Raw genomic sequence first — 17,500 nt, 5'->3', positions numbered from 1 at the left:
AGTAACGATTAAACGAATACTCGATGGTAGACTACTAGATGCATTCACCTATTGACAATTGAAAGACGGAATGTCAATAAGCAGGCTGATTCGAATACGAGCAGCGCACACGAACAAAGCTGAATAACTAATTTTGCAAAACTGATTGTGCTGATTTCATAATTAACTTGAACACCGGCCAGATCATTCATTCACGATTACTAATTAGCGACAGTAATGTGATTTGAAAAAGAGATGGAGAGAGAGAGAGACAGAGAAAAATACAATAATTACACGACACATTGTCGTTCCACATAGCCCGATGCTATTTAAATGCATTTCGCGCTAATCGTTCAGTACCACGCCTCCAACCTGTAGCTGCAACAATAGCCAAAGCGAACTGATGTTGCCCACGCCCCAGCCCCATGCTTTGCAATGTTTTTAATTGCATCTTGGCAATCAACAACCCGGCTCGTTTCCGCTACGTGACTGACGTATGGTCACGCGCAAGTAATTTGACACACAATTGAAAAATGGAAGACTCAAGACTTACCGTGCGATGCGATATTTGCCAAGGGGATTGTGTAAGTCCTAACGTTCCCTTTTGCTGATTTGATGCGTCGACGGGAATCGGAAATGCCACTCCACTGTTTGCTATAGCAACCGGAGTCAATCTGTGTTGTTAGTGGAAAAAGCATTTTTCAATTATTTACAAGATGGTCCGGTTATCAGAATAATGGCAGGTTAGGAACTCATAACCTGCAATCTTCATAGCCATAGGAGCGAGAGATTGAATGCTTTTCGATTCAATTTATGAACTGCAGCCTGCAACAGAATGCGCAGTTCATTCCGGGTAATGCAGTTATATTGGCAGCCCATCTCACCCACTCAGGGGAGGCCTCGGGACCGACATTGTCACTAGCACAAGACATCCCAAGAAGCCATTCCTAGCCTCAATTAAAACCGAGAAACCACGCCCGACGAGAAAGGGGTTTACGGGGTGCGTCTTCCAGAAAAGGGATTAGCTTCCCCCTGGACGTCGAGTCCTCTCGAGATGGTTCCGACAGACCATAGGCCATAGGCAATGGCCACCACGGCTACCAGGCTACCTGCTGCTGCACAGCATGCCATCTCTCCCCAGGTGATCCAATACTACTGCTCCGTTTCGAACAACGTTCCTTCACCTTTACCGACACACTACACCCCTAAGGGCACTCGCTCCAGTAGCAGCGCAAAAGCAAGGCGGCGTACATTTTACAATGATAATGACAGAAGTTTAATTGATTCATTAGTATGCAAGACTTACATGCCAAGAAACGTCCGAGTTTGTGCTAGCCCCCGAGGGAGAGTGAGGGTTACTCGACCTGCTGGAATGAGCCGGTCTGAACCAACACTATAGTGCAGGTCGCACACTAGAGATGCCGGTGGATGGCAATGAAGGTGGATCTCTCTCTCTCTCTCCTTCGTCTTCAGCACACTCGAAATTACCGTCACAGGAATCAAACGGTAAACAGCAACCCAGAAGCACTCATGTGTTCCAGCACGGGACGAGCGCAGGACATCTTCAGCTTCAGCAGCAGTCCGCCTGTCGCTGGAGCATTTCATTCAATTGTTCACCGAAATGCAGGCAATTGCAGGCTGCAGATGCTGAATGCAAAGTCCCAACAACCTCAACTTCCCACACTTTATCCATCTTGAGAATCCATTCTATTGTGCAGCTGCGCCAATAGTTTTGTGTGAGTTTGTCGGTATATGTGTGTCTAAGTTTGCTCAATTCTTCGATTCGGAAAATAACATTTATTCTTGTGCGGGAGTTACAAGTTCTATTGAAGCTATTCAAAGCATAAGTTTTTCTGAGCATACTGATATTTTCTTGGGATATAAAGGACCGGGGAGCACTTTTTTCAGCATAATTTATGTAATTTTATTAGATTCCAGACACGCATAACATTAGACACAGACTGTAACTGTCCTTTGTTTGATGAAAATAGAATGTTAGGAGCAAAATCAAATCCCTGCAATCAAGTCCCTGCACATTCCCCGACATTTAATACATCCCTGGAGCATGTGAACTACACTCAAAGTACAACTAGACATTCCAAGCGCCCCCAGACGACGACGACGTACATATGAAGTGCCACTCCATCACGCAAGAGAGGGGATTTCATAAACCGTTTCGCTTTCCAGTATTTATAAATCCTTGCACATCATCGGCACTCGGTAGCGGAGTCCCCCGGCCACCGAGAATGTGTACCGAGCCATAAACACTACGGTGCATCGCGACGCGACGCGCTGCATTTCACACGAACAACGAACGACGATGTCTGCATGCTAAGAAGCGACCACCACGAGACGGGATTCCCCGTGTATGCAAACAGATGATAAGCGGCCATAGTGCGGCTGCGGTGTGGCGCTTTGGCCATGGGTTTCATTCACAAAACAGTCTCCACACACGACCACAGGGTCCTACGAGGGGGCGAGCGAGCGAACGAGAAAGGTATTAAATAAGAGGATAAGTGCAGCAAACAAAACTTGTTCAAAAGCGAAGCATAGCATAACACGCACGCACACATACATGCATAGCATCGCATCGAGGTACCAGCACAGCGTTTGCTGTTGCAAAAGTTATGGTTTGGTTTATGCAAAACTTTTCACACCTCCCCTGGCCTCTCGCTAATGTCGCCCCTCGCCACCGTTCTCGTTGACGACACATTGCATTGCATTGGGTGCGAGACCCGTGCGCTGGCTGTGTTATGGTTACCTTTCGTCACCTTTTCTCGCCAATCAGTACCGAGGGCAGGAAAGGCCAGCGTTGCAAGTTGCTCCAAAGGTTCCTGAAAGCTTGTTCCGGTTGCGATGTGATTGAATATACGGTACGTCCGGTGAACGGATACAGCTCTCACAGTTAAGCCAGTCTGCGGTGCAACAATCGACATTTCCTTTTAAAGAGTAGGATAATTGAAAATGGGAAACCATTTAGTGGAGAATTGCAGAAACTGAGATACAGTAAGTGTGCTGAATTGCACGTGGTTTTTAGTCGAGTAATAGTTACTGCTTGTACTTCCTGAAGCGAGGAAAGAAAAGAATCGCGTTAACTGGGAGGTGCTTCGGGGCCTGTTTCAACATCAGCTGGACGAAGACTGTTGCTGATACCGAGGTCGTCATCATATAGACCGATGCAAATAGGTTATCAGCCAGACGAGAAAGAGGGAATAAACACTCGCAGAGCGAGCAAAAAGAAGCTCGCGAAATTATGCTGCCGCTAATATTGGAAGATGGAGAGTTGAAGATTATCAGGCGTTTTGAGAATTATCGTGCCCTAAACACATACTGACCTTTTTCTTTCGTAACGCAATGGCTACTGTGAGTTCATTGAGTTCTTTCCGCACTTCTTTCTTCGTATTTCACAACCGGAATGGTGTTTCGGATGAATTTTAGGCTGGAGAGATGAGGAAGCCCTTCTTCTGTTCTGAGGAGATGAGTATCTTCTTCATTTTTCTGGAATTTATTTGATAAAATGCGCTTTTATTCCACTTTGTTTCGAAACATTGTAGATTGTTCATTCGTTGCAGTCTACTATCGATCCAAGTAGAAACGCTATTCCAGCTCCCGGATCATCATTCGCGAGTAACTCAATCCTTGTTGGTTGTGTTTGAAATAATACCAATGCATTGATTTAATATCATCATCAGTCACATATCGCCCGTTCAAATTCGCTAAAGTACAAAACACGGTGTGCCACCATGCACCTTCGTAAAGCCGTGCGCATTGTCCACCGAATTTATCATTATCCCGATCTTTGGTTGAGAACTTCGCACCCTTATTATGGGACATTTCTCCACCAGCAGTTCCATTATAATTTCCAATATCCTTCAGGTCGTATTGGTCACTCTCACTACCTATTTCGAATGCATCATATCGCGCATATTTGTAGGTTCCACCAACGTCTTTCAATTCAACAATCAGTTCGTGCTTACGTCCACTTGTTATCTGGTGGACCTTCTCCAGACCCAACCAAAACTCTTTGTTCAAATCACCAAACCCGTCGCGGAACTCATTCCAGCCTCGGTAAAAGTCCAGTGATCCGTCGTAACGGTGCTGCATCACAATCCACCCACCGTCGAACGCTTGCTGTTCACAATACACTTGAAACGGGGCACCAGCACTCTTCACATAGATCAAATATGTTCCAGAAACGTTCGATAAAACTTCTTTGCACGACGACGGTATGGTACTATATTGGAATTCTAGCACACTTCCGACGTCCTTGTGAATCTCGCTTAAATTAAGCGCGACTTCATGGTGAAGGCTCTCCAGCTTATCTAGTCTATGTTCCATCGCCTCCAACTTAATTAGAATCAATTCCAATCCAAAACCCAGCATCCCATCAGCGATACTGTTGGTATTATCGTTCCTTTTTCGATCACGTTCACTTGCAGCAATATGTAAAACTATACACGACACAAAGAAATAGATGATTAACTTCATTTTTTTATGTAAAATCAGAAGAAAGTCTCTGCACTGTTCGGAGTGACGATTTATACTGATTCAATTTCTGTAACACGCCTCTGATTCCCGTAAGAACGGAGCGATCGAGAGTAAACATGATACATGAGCGGCTATCACAATTCTGCGTTAACCGAAAACACACGCAATGATAACCTCCGTGCCATGCTTTTTTTTTCGTTTGATAAAGTACTCGCAATACGCCACTCCCTTTCGATGCTCGGGGGGACGTACTCGATGCTGCCTGGCAAATATCGCTTATCATGGTCGATGCTTGTGGTCTCACCCTGTCTTTGGAGCTATGTCAAGGCGGACACTGTTTACCTTGCCCAATGATAAAGCATTGTTGGCTTAAGGGGAGGCAAAAGGTTTTTTTTCTCATGCTAAGGTCAAAATAATGTACAAATTTAGATTTTTGGACAACCGCTTCAAAGTAGCGAGATGCATTGAGTCACACATACATACATTGTGAAAGTCATTTTTAAAAAATCATCTTTTTCAGTTTTACTTCGATCCATCCACTAATTTCGCACAATACCCTTTAAGGGGGGGCTTTGGTTATTTCGAGTCATAAAAAGGCTTATTTTTTCACGACTTTTAGTGAAGAAACCATTCAACTTAATTTTTCAAAATAATCTCATATTAAACTTCAACTTTTCAAGAATATTTGGCTTTATTTTGAGGAAGGTTTTTTCAAAACTACGTTCATGACATCCAATCTAGAAAGGGAAGTTTGCAAAAATGTACTTTTTGCGGTGCCCATCATAGCCACGTGCTGGGTCATCAGAAATATTCAAATGAATATACTTTTGATAGATTATAAGTTTATGCTGGTAGCCCCGTCGAGTTTTTGTTAAATTTCCCATTTTTCGATTTTTGGCAGATTTTTTTATTTTTGGCGGCAGAAGTTGAAAAAGTGATGCATTTTTCGATGTTGCTTCAAAAAGCGACACTCTACATAATTAAAAAAATTATTTAAAAAAAAAAAGTATCAACAATTTTTATAAAATCTCGACGGGGCTACCTGGCAAATAGTCTACAGATTATATGTTCAAAATTTCAAATCGATCGGATGAGTTGTTTTTATGCTACGATGGGCACCGACTTTGAAAACGCAGGTTTTGGGAATCGCGATTCAAACTTGCGAGATGCATTGAGCCTCGTATGAAACTCTGTTTTTCAAAAATCAATATCTTCGTCAGTTTTGCTTCGATTGATCCCAAAATTTTACACAATAATCTTGAAAGGACAAGCACTGATTAAAAAATGTAAAAAGTAAATGCAAAGAATTAAAATAAAATAGCGAAGCCCCCCCTTGATGCAATGCGAAAATACTTATTGCAAGGCGCCCAATTTACAGTTACAGTAAATGAAAGTTGTTATGGTGCACTAGCAGTATTTTAAAGCAAAATATTCCACGAGAAAACCGCTAAAATCTATTCTCTCACTCCTCTATACCCGATTCGATCGCCATTAATCATCATCATGGAGAGAGAAAAAAACCAAACCACGCGGAAGCATAATTTCCATGATTTACTTTTCTGATTCATCAGTTTTCGGGTTGCGCATGTTTCCGCGGCTTCCCCTAGGCGATGATTATCATGTTCATCCTTGCGGCTAGCACACAAAGCCACCGACCTGGAAGTGGCCGATCGTCCATTTTTTCTTCATCTCAAACACTGCCCCTGTCCCTTCTCCGTTTATCGCATCCAGCTCCAGCAATCCTTCCACTCTCTCTCTCTCTCCCTGCTTTAGCCTGAATCATTGTTTTCATTCCGGGCCGAAAATCCTTCCTCAACAATTATCTCCTCGCCAGCCCCGAAAAAGCAAGCGATCGATCGATTCATTGCCACTCACGGGCACGGGGGTACTCCCGCTGGGCAGATAAAGATGTTTGCCTTGGCTCGGAAGTGGCAAAACAAATGACCAACCGACCGCCGGCCAGCCCGGCCCAGTAGCAGTGGACGCGTTGGCCCCGGGAAATCCTCTCCTCGCAACAACAAACACAACAAAAAACAAACGAAATACGTGAAAAATCAATCCGGAGAACTCGTAGAAAAGGGAGAGGGAGGGGAGGAAGGGAGTGTGAACCGAACGAATGGGCCGCAAAGTTCAATATCGTTCGTATCGTTCGTCTGCAAACCGGCCTCTCGGTAGCAAGAAGCAGAAGTGGAAGCAGCAGCAGAAGAAAAAGATTGATAAATAGTTGCAGCTGGACCCTGGAGCACAGAGCGGGCGCGGGGTAGGGGGGGGGCCATTCTCGGTCGGCACAAATCCTAGCTCCAAAGCCTCCGGTGGTTCCGGCACCAAATGTCATTTATCATCCCACGTACCGCTCCATTCCCATCACTCCATTCCCTCCACCACCCGAGGATTGGCAGTAAATATGATGAAGATATTCGAGGCATCCCATCGGGCATCGGGGTCGGTCCTGAAGCGGATGTTGGGGGGGGAGGAGGTGGTCCAATGGGCACAACGGATCGGAATTCCGGCCAACGGTTCCAGCGCTGACGTGTGGTATGGCATTTATGAACCTAACCCTTGACCCATTCCATCGATTAATCATTTCGATCAACCACCAAACGGCACAAGAAACCACGACCACGATCTTCGTTGACCGCTGGATTGAATTCCCCACCCACCAAAAACATTACGCATTTCCCGGCGGACACGCGTACGTCCGGGTCCGGTCGAATTCCAGCCCGAAATTCTGACCACCACGTGGTCCGCGTGACCAAAACCCCGTGAGAAAATCCTCCTCCTCCTCCTCCTCATCGGACAGTGGACATTCCCGGGGTGGGTGTACTCTGATTTGAAGATTTATTAAATCCGACACCACCAACGGCCGGCACCGCCCGATTGATCACCGTTCAATCAACATTCGCCGCGATTCGTTGATTTTTGGATGCGTTGCGTGGTCCTGGTGTCCACCCGGGGGCTAACCGGGACGACGATGATGATGATGTTGATGATGTTGATGGTGACGTCGGTCGGTCGGTCGGTCGGATGTCGAAGGTGGTTGCTGGTTCTCTGCTTCGCTGCTGACGAAGGATCCTCTCCGTTTGGCGAGGTAAATAATTAAATAAGTCTGCCAATCACAATCTCATCACTCATCAAACCACCTCCACGAATCCCACGCTAAAACTATGTCACGTTTGCTCGCCTTTCGCACCTTCCTCACCGCTCTACCTCTCTAATGCGGTGACCACTCCAGCAGTCGCGTTCGTTCGTCCGTTCGTTCGACCGATCGATCGATTTCCGATACTTTGGAATTGAAATTAATGATCCCGGGCCTGATGTGTGTGTGTGTGTGTGTGTGACCGAGACAGAAATCACTACCGATGCCACGTGATGCACCCTTGAGCCTCACGGGGCGTGTGTGTGTGTGGAGCATGGACAGTGGGATTGGCACCGTTTCGGTTCGCTTCCATAGGAAAATGCTAATATCCATGCTCCAGCTTTCGGTAGTTCCGAGTTTCCTTCCCAGTCGCATAGGTGGTCGTCCCATTTTCACCAGCACCAGACGCAGCCAGTCCACAACCCGGAACCACTGTGCCAGTGTTGGTGTGAAGAGAGAGAGCGAGAGAGACAACGTGAGAGAGAGAGAGTGACGAATACCGAACGTCACGGGAAATCGATTTTTCACAAATAACCACATCCCCCCGGTGGATCCGGTGCCGGGCGCTGGTGATCCGATTTTCCGTGCGATTTTCCCGTGACCGAGAGCGTGTTTCAAACACTGTGCGGTCGCCCGACGCGCCGGTGCTTGTTGCTGTGATGGTGATGATGATGATGAACCGGACCCAAAGCCACCGACGGCGTCAACGTCGGGTTGGAATCCGTTCGATCATCATTCCGTTTAAACAGGAACGCCACCATCGCCTATCGGAACGCCATCCATGCACACCATGCTCACCATGCCATCAACAGAGAACGCGTGCGTTGTGCGCAAAATTCAATCGATGCACTCCGGGATGCATCGATTTGCTGAAGCAACGAGCAAGGCCTTTGACCAGCACCAGCTTTAATCACTACGACGCGGTGGCCATCGTTTCGGTTCACGTCGAGTGATCAGGACGCAAATCTGAATGCGTCCTTTGTGTGTGTGTGCGTGTGTGTGTGTGTTTGAGAATAATTGGTACGCCAACAACATCTTTTGGGGATTAATGCATTCCGATAAAGTGCCCTCAAACCACGTGGCAAACGCTTGAAAAGAAAGGTGCTAAACGATGGCTACTGCGTTGACCTCCGTCGCAACAGCTAAAGATCCTTGTCGAGAAGGAATTTCTCGAACCTCGGCCTACTGTGGCTGACTCGATTGCTGACACGCACGAGCTCATGTGTGAGCGTGTGTATGTGTGTGCGGACCGGGGGAAAATATAATCTCTCTCACTGGCCGTGTGTCAGAAGCAATCACTTTCATAACAGCAATAATCGAATGGGCTAACCGCAGGGATGATGATGATGATGCCTGATGATGCTGATGAAGCTGCTGCTGCCTTCTCCATCGTTCCGGTTGTAATCGGTGTCTCTACTAGTATCCTGGTACGGATAATCATCATCTGGATCCACTCCTTGGCGTAAATCCGCAGCCGAGTTGCGAGTCCGGTAAAAGATTCATTTTTGTAAAATTTTGAATTTTGAATTTTGAATTTTGGAAACTATAGCGATGAAGCAGATGAAGAAGGTCGCCAGAAAAGGCCAAAGACGGAGCTTTGACTATTTGAGCGCCCGATACCACCCGGATTGCATATCGTTTATGACGATGTCAATCGCCGACGCCACCACTAGCCGAGTAAAACCGCTTCGATGCAGCAGCAGCTCTTCAGTTCCAGAGTTTTCCGGGAAACGAAAGAAGACCGTTTCCCGGTAACCGACGTACGAACGCACACACACACACACGTGATGTGCGTAGAGTAGAGGGCGAAGGGTGCGCATGACAGCATCACCCTCAGCAGTCGATTGGTTTGGACGAGCAAATTGGAAATAAATTGGTTTTCATCCATCCTTCTAATATTGGAATTAAAAGTAAGTCCAACCCCGGGACCGACAGCACCGCATGTGACCGCAGAGGCGGGTCGGGAAGGGGGACAAAGAGAGGAGGGTGGCCTCCTGGAGCTCGCGAGGAGCATGGAGCATTCCAGGATCGTTCACGTGAGCCACAAACCAAACCGAGCGACCGAACGACCGACCGACCGACCGATCGACCGACTGACATCTCGTCTGTCGCCCCCTCCCCCGGAACATGGCACGCGGCCAACCCGGCGGGCAGCCCGTGTCCACGGATGGGGGGGAACAGAGGGGGGAAGCGTGCCATCATTCGTGTCCGGCATCATGAATCGTCTGATTGGATTCCGTGGTTTATGACACGCATTCCTTGCTCGGCCCCAGCGCCGGGGGAATGATTAAATTTTTTTCGTATTTGTCACCCCCTACCACCACCCAACCGGCCGGTGCAGGCCCCCGGGGTCGATTTTTTTTTTTTCGGAACAAGCGATGGACAAAGAAAAATTCGTTAATTTCTTTTTCATGGAACGAAGACATTCCGTTTGATCTTCATGCACCGTACGTCGTCGTCGTCGTCGTCGTCGTCGTCTGTCTTGTGTCCGAGCGTCGTGTTTGGTCAGCCAGAACTTTTCTTTGTCATTTTTTTACTCCCGATTTCTTCCGTGGAGTTCGTTTTTCCGCTCGGTCGGCCTAAGCGATCGTCAACTGGTCGCCATCAACGACATTCTCATTCGGATGGACTCGAAGCTTGCTTCGTTAAGCCTCAGATGATATCGAGCCGGCCTCGTAGTCTGCGCGTCACCCTTTGGCCATCACGAGAGGGAAGAAAAGAGAGACCAAATGAAGGCCACCGGTCCCGCTCGGGAAAAGGTAAAACGTAGCGTGTGGCCTGACCACACGGAGACATACATACAGACCGACAACGCCGTAGCGAGATCCCGGTATCGAATGGTCCATTTACGGACCGAAGTCAAGGGACGGGAGGACTGGCATTTGTGGTCACGTTCCGGTTCGGTTGTGGCATACGCAATGCTTCGGAGTTTTTCGAAGCCGGTTCCCGCCTCCCAACTCCTTTGGATCCTTACGATTCGTTGAAAGTGTCGGCAAACCGTCGGAGAGTGAACATTGCAAATGGCCGGCCGGTGCCTGTTCGGTGCCTCGGGATGCCCGTGCCAGGATGGGTTCACGGGTCACGGAATCGCACGTGCGCCTCGCAATCCTTGACGATGCTCACGACACAGAATCAGCCCTCCCCTTCCCTTCCCTTCCTGCTCTTCCATCGTTCTCGTCGTTGAAGATCCTTCTGCTGCTGCTGCTGCTGCTGCTCCGTCCCCAAGGGACAATAGCGGTGGACGGTGATGGTGGTCCATTACGATTATTTTCCATTTTGGCCAGCCTCTCACAAAGGCATCTCCGGGCGCTCCATGGTGGCGTGTGGGGTGGTTGGTTTGTGGCGACGTCCCCCCACTTGTCCCAAAAACCCTTGTTGCCATTGGGGGTTGCAACATGATATCATGGTTGTTGCTTTGGCGGGGGTTGCGGGACAAGCGAACCACGTGCTCGTCGGCTCGGCTGTTTGGAAATCATAACATTACTAAGTAGTGTAGCTAACCACATCATTTTCAACTTTCGAATTGGAGACGACCCCAAAAACCGGGGAGCAAACATCTTTGGAAATCTCATACGGGAACATGTAGGAAATTGCGTCGTGCAAAGGAGCACAATCATCGTGTGATTGTGACAAGCAATGTTGGTTGGTTTGGTTTGGTGGATTTTGTGATACGAAAGCGTCGTATTAAAGACGGCTATTTGAAGAGCATTACAACAATTATGGATAAGTGTGTATCAGTGTGTATCAGTGTGAATCTTCTAATTTCATTGGTGAATGCATGCATCAAGCATTGTCTACCTGAAAATAATTTAAAAAAAAAAACATAAAATGAAGATGGAAACGTACTTTCAATCTATAGAACGTATACGAAAATGGTACAAAAAATGGGTTAATGTATCTAACTTATTTTTTCCGACTTTCTCATGGACAATATCCATTATTAAACATTTGAACCAATCAAAGTGAAACTACAAAGCGGCGTGTTGTAAACGACTAAATTTCTCTTAGCGTCCCTTGAAGTTTTTGCAAAGGCCGTTAATTTTTTTTGTCATTTTTACATTTTATTTTATCTTCATCTTGTTTATACTATTATTTTCCCTTTTGTTCCTCTTCTAATTTTTCCCCTCTTTTTTATCCCCTTATTTATTGCTACTTGTTGCAGAAGCGAGCTACAATCAGTATCCGCAAATACTAACAATGTTTTTCTTTTTTTTATTTTTCCTTCGCATTAAAACAAAACTTTTGGTGGTTTAGAAAATAATATAATATTACAGCAATGCTGCTGTTAGCAGTGAGCGTGCTGCTAGTGCGGATTAAGCGCAAAGCGTATAATCAATGAAGGCGATCACTTCTCGTTGCAAAATGTCCTTTAAATAAAAAAGCTCAGTAATTTCAAGTAACGATCAAGTAAAGTAGGGCACACTAGTTATAGAGCACGATGCAATACTTCCCTGCAATAGTAAACAGCAAACAACATTATTATGATGGAAATTATTCACCAGCATACAACACAACACTCTGCTCCGGGTATCTATTTATATCGCCGCGTCCCTGGTGGGACCTTCTAAATTCACATTTCCGTTGGCATCTCGCTGAAAACCGTACGACTCGCCCGGGAGTTGTCATGTGATCTACGATCTTAGCTGAATCCTGCCCCCCCCCCCCCCCCCTAAAAATCCCCTCATTCCCTCCTCTCCCCTATCAGCATCTGCATCGAAACGTGCACAACAAACGTGGAAACCGTTGTGGCCATCCCTTACCTTCCCCAAGTGCAGCCAACAGCCCCCCGGGCCCCACCGACGGAGATGAGGAGAAGCGAGCTAATAATATGAAAATATTATCTTCATGCAATAATGTTGAAATACGGCCATCTTTGATAACACTCACATACACGCACGCAGCACACAGCACAGTACTCGGCATGCAGCAGCAACAGTAAGACTGGAACCATGCGCGTGTCGCTATCGCTGTTGCTGCTGTTCCTGACAGTAATATTGTAGCTTTGGGGGCAGGGCCTGAAATTGGTGGAGAACACCAGAACAGGGAAGGGGAACAATATATCAACCTGATCACCGCGTCACGCGGCTGCACCGTGCTCCGAAAAACGCTTAGCATTAAAGTGGCCGGATTTCGCCGGCGAGCTGCGCTCCGCGGCGGATGATATCGGGGAAAGGAATAAAAGGCGCGAAAATCGCGAAAAATGGTGCCGATGCCGGGCGCTCGCACCCATTTATGTGACAAAACTGACGCTCTGCGCACCCCAAAACACACATATCTCAATCTCGGTACCGGGGCCACACCAGGAGTCTATCTTCTTTTTTTTGTGTTCTTTTGCCCTCCTGTTCCACGGGCTGTTTGGCTCCCAACAAAGTGTCACAGATTTACATATTCCGGGCGCAAATAAATTTTACTCCGATAGCGTTGATGGAATTCCCGTTCCATGGCCATTCGGAAAATCCAATCCACGACCATTCCTCCCCTCCCTCCGTTTCTGTGGACACTCCTCTCTCTCTCTCTCTCTGTCTCGCTCTCCTCAAACTCAGGCTCATTCAAATGGCGTTCGCTGCTTCGTGCTTCGTTGATTGCAGTGCACGGAACTGGCATGTGGGATGATGGACAACGTAATTGTGGTGGTGTCGTTGTTCTGCATTCCGCACAACCCCCGGACACCGGCAGGGTAGTAATACACACCGCTGAGCCGGTATTGACATGATAATCACATGTCAAACGAGACACTCATCGACCGCGTGTGTGTTGAATGTGTGTGTCCCGTGGTGATGTCTGTCTCAGGTGTGGTTCCAATCGGTTTGGTCCAGGACCACCACTAGTCCTGGGTACCCTTCGCTGGATAGCTTTCTCACCTGGTCCTATCGATTGGTTGGAATAATAAACACTCAGACCATCCGGCAAAGATCCGTCACTTCGGTGTTATCAAACATTCTGCCGCATAACACCACCGTTTGACGCACACACTGTTTGACATTGCAGCCGTAAAGCGTCACACCTTTGTTTATCTTTTACCCCAGGAATCACTTCCGCCTCCCAGGGTTGCATTTTTGAGTTTCGCTAGCCCGAGGTCTCTCGGAGCGATCTTCCGGAAGAGCAGCAGATGCAGGTGCTGGATGCTATCACGGGTGCACTCGCACGTAAAATAAACCATCGATGCCCACAACCTGGGTCATGGTAATGGGTTGCATAATATCCGAATAAATTTGAATCCTTCACCGAGGGATTTCGGTGCCTATCAGGCGGTTTACGGGCATCGTTTTTCTTTATTTTATTTTTGAGGCAAAGGAAACCCCTTTCGCTCAATTTGGTCGTTTAAAGGGAACGGCAGTTACGTGCCGTTGTTTTATGCTGTGGCCATATCGTGCGAACTGCATCATTATCGTCGTCATAATCGTCGTGGTCGATGGTCGCACTCGTCGGGGGATCGTTGGGATTGATTTACTGCAGCGCCTACTGAAAGCCCGCCTCAATTGTGCGGCTGGGATTATCGGCACGCACTGCGATATGTGACAACGATGCACGGACCTCGACCACCACCGAGTCGGATCATCATTACGCAGGTGAATGGCACACGACACGTAGTCAGTTGAGTATAACAGTTGCAGCGTTAAGGCGCCCTCTAGGAGAAAATCCTGCAACCATACTGGTACTATCCAGGCAAGGATCCTTGAAGTAACACAAATTAATAGTAAACTACATTCTTTTCTTTCGTGCTATGCATTATAAACCCTCAAATCTGATCTATTATTTACATATTTCTTTATATTTAGTTATGAGTAAAGCGCATCAGAATGAAGTAGTATAAAAGACTTTTGCCTCTTCTCGAAAAATGCAATCAAGTTACCATCGACATTCATCACGACGACAACTATTGCGGCTTTAATAGACCACATGCGTGTATCAAATCGATACCAATCGAAAATCTGCCTTTTCCACTAAACATAAACATGTTACGCATCCATTTTGAGCCCTTGCGATTGCGGGAGCAATCCCCGGAATATTATATGCCTCCAATCCAAGCAAGGTCAGCAAAACTTTTTGGGCAGAATTGTACCCTCTCCCCGTGCTGCTTGGCAGCCTTGGAGAACATTCCGGTTTGCAATCTGTCGCACTCAGCTCAGGAACCGCTGCTGCCGATGTCTGCCCGGGGAAACCATTTTGCTGAATGAGTTCAGTTGCCATTGCGGCTCGTGCTTCCCTTTTTTTTTTGGTTTATTTATTATTATTATTCGAATCGCTATTTCCGGTTGGTGCTCACTCTCCCACGCACACACACACACACACACACTGGCGGCGCTGACGAGCGAGCGACATATTTAATGCTGTCAGCAAGATGTCCCGAAATACGATCGATTGACGGCGAACAATGTCACCCCGAACTGGGCAAAGGTTTGGGGGGTTGGAGAAGGGATGCAAAAGGGAAGAAACAACTTGTGCCTTCTCCCTCTTCCTCCCTGCCATCACGTCGAGAGCGAAATAAATTCCTCATCACATGCCACATTTATCCCGCAGCCCCGGTTATGCTAAACCGGAAGCGGTCACATCGACACCATCGGTGCTGAGGCAAGCAATCCTGCCTCTGAACACGCTGGATAAATGGATCAATGGCAATGTATGAACGTGAGTGCGAGTGTGTGAGTGTGTGTGTGTAAACACAATATCACATAGTAGCGCCAGGACTGCCGTCAGCCGTCAAGTCGGAAGCTAGGGAAGGAAGGAAGCGGAAACGATCGGTTAAGGACATGTGTTATCGATACTGCAAAACGGTTTTCCCCTGACATCCATCATTCATCCGGTTGCTGAAAGGTCGGTCCCGGTGCCTGGCCTGTTCCTTTTCACCACATATCCCCTTTGCTCTTGGCGTGATGTCGATGTTTTGAACGGAAGTGACAGCGGTAGCGGCGCCACGAATGGCACTTTCGAAGGACATTTGCCTGTTAGTAGCAGCTCTTTCTCTCTCTCTCTCTCTCTCTCTCTCTCTCTCTCTCTCTCTCTCTCTCTCTCTCTCTCTCTCTCTCTTTCTCTCCTCTTTCGTTCTCTTCTTTCTAAATAATTTATCTAAATAAATAGCAAACGCATTCTCGCACGGAGCGCGACGATCGCAGCAGCCCGTTGCTGCTGTCAAGCTTCATTGCGGTTTTCCACCACTGCGCTGCATTCGTATGATTTCAATGCTGAACTGGCGCTCGGCATTTCGGATTCGTAACCTACTCCCCATTTGATACCCCGGGAATCACGTATACGCCCCGTGATTCCGGGAAATGTACGGGATAAATTTCTCCCCGTACGATGCATTCCCGTGTCCAGCCAACCAGGCCAAGCCAGTCAGCCTAAGCCGGTACGCGATTGTTTGGACCACAATCTGCTCGTTTAAGGAATCGTTGTTGTTCGCGCTCCAGCCACGGTCGGATCGGTTTTGGAAAAGCCTGTCTGCTTTTCCGACCCTGTGTAGGTCGCCGGCTTTACATTCAACATGCACCGTCGAAGATCCGATTGTTCCGGGAATGAATTTAAAAAGCATTCGAACGTGCCACTGGCGGCTGACCAGCAATGGAATGGGGTGGGGTGGTGTGGGTGGCTCATTTTTCCGTCAACCCCTACAAACCATTACGGGGGGGGTATGGGAGGAGAAAGGTTTTGCATTTGCAACCGACCGACCAACCGACCGACCGTGACTCGTCGTTTGCCGTGACCGTGGCGCTCTACAAACCGATCGGAAATCTATCGCTTACCGAGGCACGTGGTGGTCAACGATCTAACCTCTAACCTGGCTCCCCCTCCATGGCTCTCTCCTGTTCTTCTCTGTACCGTCGCTCAATGCTGGACGACGCCAGACGCAATCCTTGGCCTGCTCTTCATCCCGGAATGGCAACAATTCTGGTTCTGGTTCTGCACAAAACACAAAGTTTCTGCGATACTTTCGCCAATGGTCTCCTGCAAACTCCTGGTCCTGGGTAGCACGTGCGGTTTTTTACCACCACTACCACCACCACCATCACTACTGGCCACACCACTGCTACCAACCGAGTTCGTTGCTCGTTTCATTTGATCATTATTTCTCCTGCTCCAGCTTCGGTCCTAGCTCAGGGGCACAATATCCTGGGCACCTGGTTGACCACTACGGTCCCTAGGTACCGTGCTCCGGGACCGTTCGAGTACCGGAAAGGAGTTTGAAAAATGCTCCAAATCGTTGCATCCACCGCGTATGCACCGGTATGCTGCTGCTGCTGTTGCTGCTGCGTGCAGGAAATCTGTTGTGTAGTTTTTCACGCGATAGCAATTGATTGCCGGGGTTTGGCTGCAATCCTCTAATTGGGATTAATCGTGGGGTAGGTGCCCTCTCCCCCCACCCCCACTAGTGTGCTGGCATTTGAGGCCAGGTGTTGCATGATTTTGTTCCCAAGTAGCGCAACCCTGGTTGGTGTGCTCGTAGGTTTCTCTTTTGTTTTCCGCCGCCAGAATGAGATCGCTCCGTTGTGTGGAGTCGTGTTACAAGCGGTTTTAAGGAGTCAGGAAGGGTGTCATTAGTCATTATTCATCGGTTGGCCAACCGACGATAGGTAGAAATTACATGGAACAGTTTTAGGTCGAAGTACAAAAAACAAAGAGTCTAAAGCTGGAATTCTTCATCACAAAAGGGTAATCATGATATCAGCATTATTCTAGAAGATGACCTTCACTAGCAGTGCACCTGGAAACCAACGAGTGAGTCACAAATCGATAATCGTTTTATTAAACTTCGTGGAAGGTGAGAATGTTTACCCCAAAAACGGAATGAACATTTCAACTGAAACGTGGTTTTGGGGAAACTTTATGGAGAAATCAAACTTTGCTGGAATTTTCCGAACGCCGTATGGACTGCAGTGGAAACCGAGTTGATACTATGCT

General features: G+C 47.6%; 1 protein-coding gene across 1 annotated transcript in view; it reads left to right on the top strand.

Moving 5' to 3' along the window:
• The window catches only part of LOC125960194 (neural cell adhesion molecule 1-like), a 217,958-nt gene that overhangs the window by 174,292 nt on the left and 26,166 nt on the right, over positions 1 to 17,500 (top strand). The window lies entirely within an intron of this gene.

Source organism: Anopheles darlingi, chromosome 2 (genome assembly GCF_943734745.1).
Source record: "Anopheles darlingi chromosome 2, idAnoDarlMG_H_01, whole genome shotgun sequence".
NCBI lineage: Eukaryota > Metazoa > Arthropoda > Insecta > Diptera > Culicidae > Anopheles > Anopheles darlingi.
Note: the sequence above shows the minus strand (reverse complement) of the source record. Positions and strands in the feature narration are given on the sequence as shown.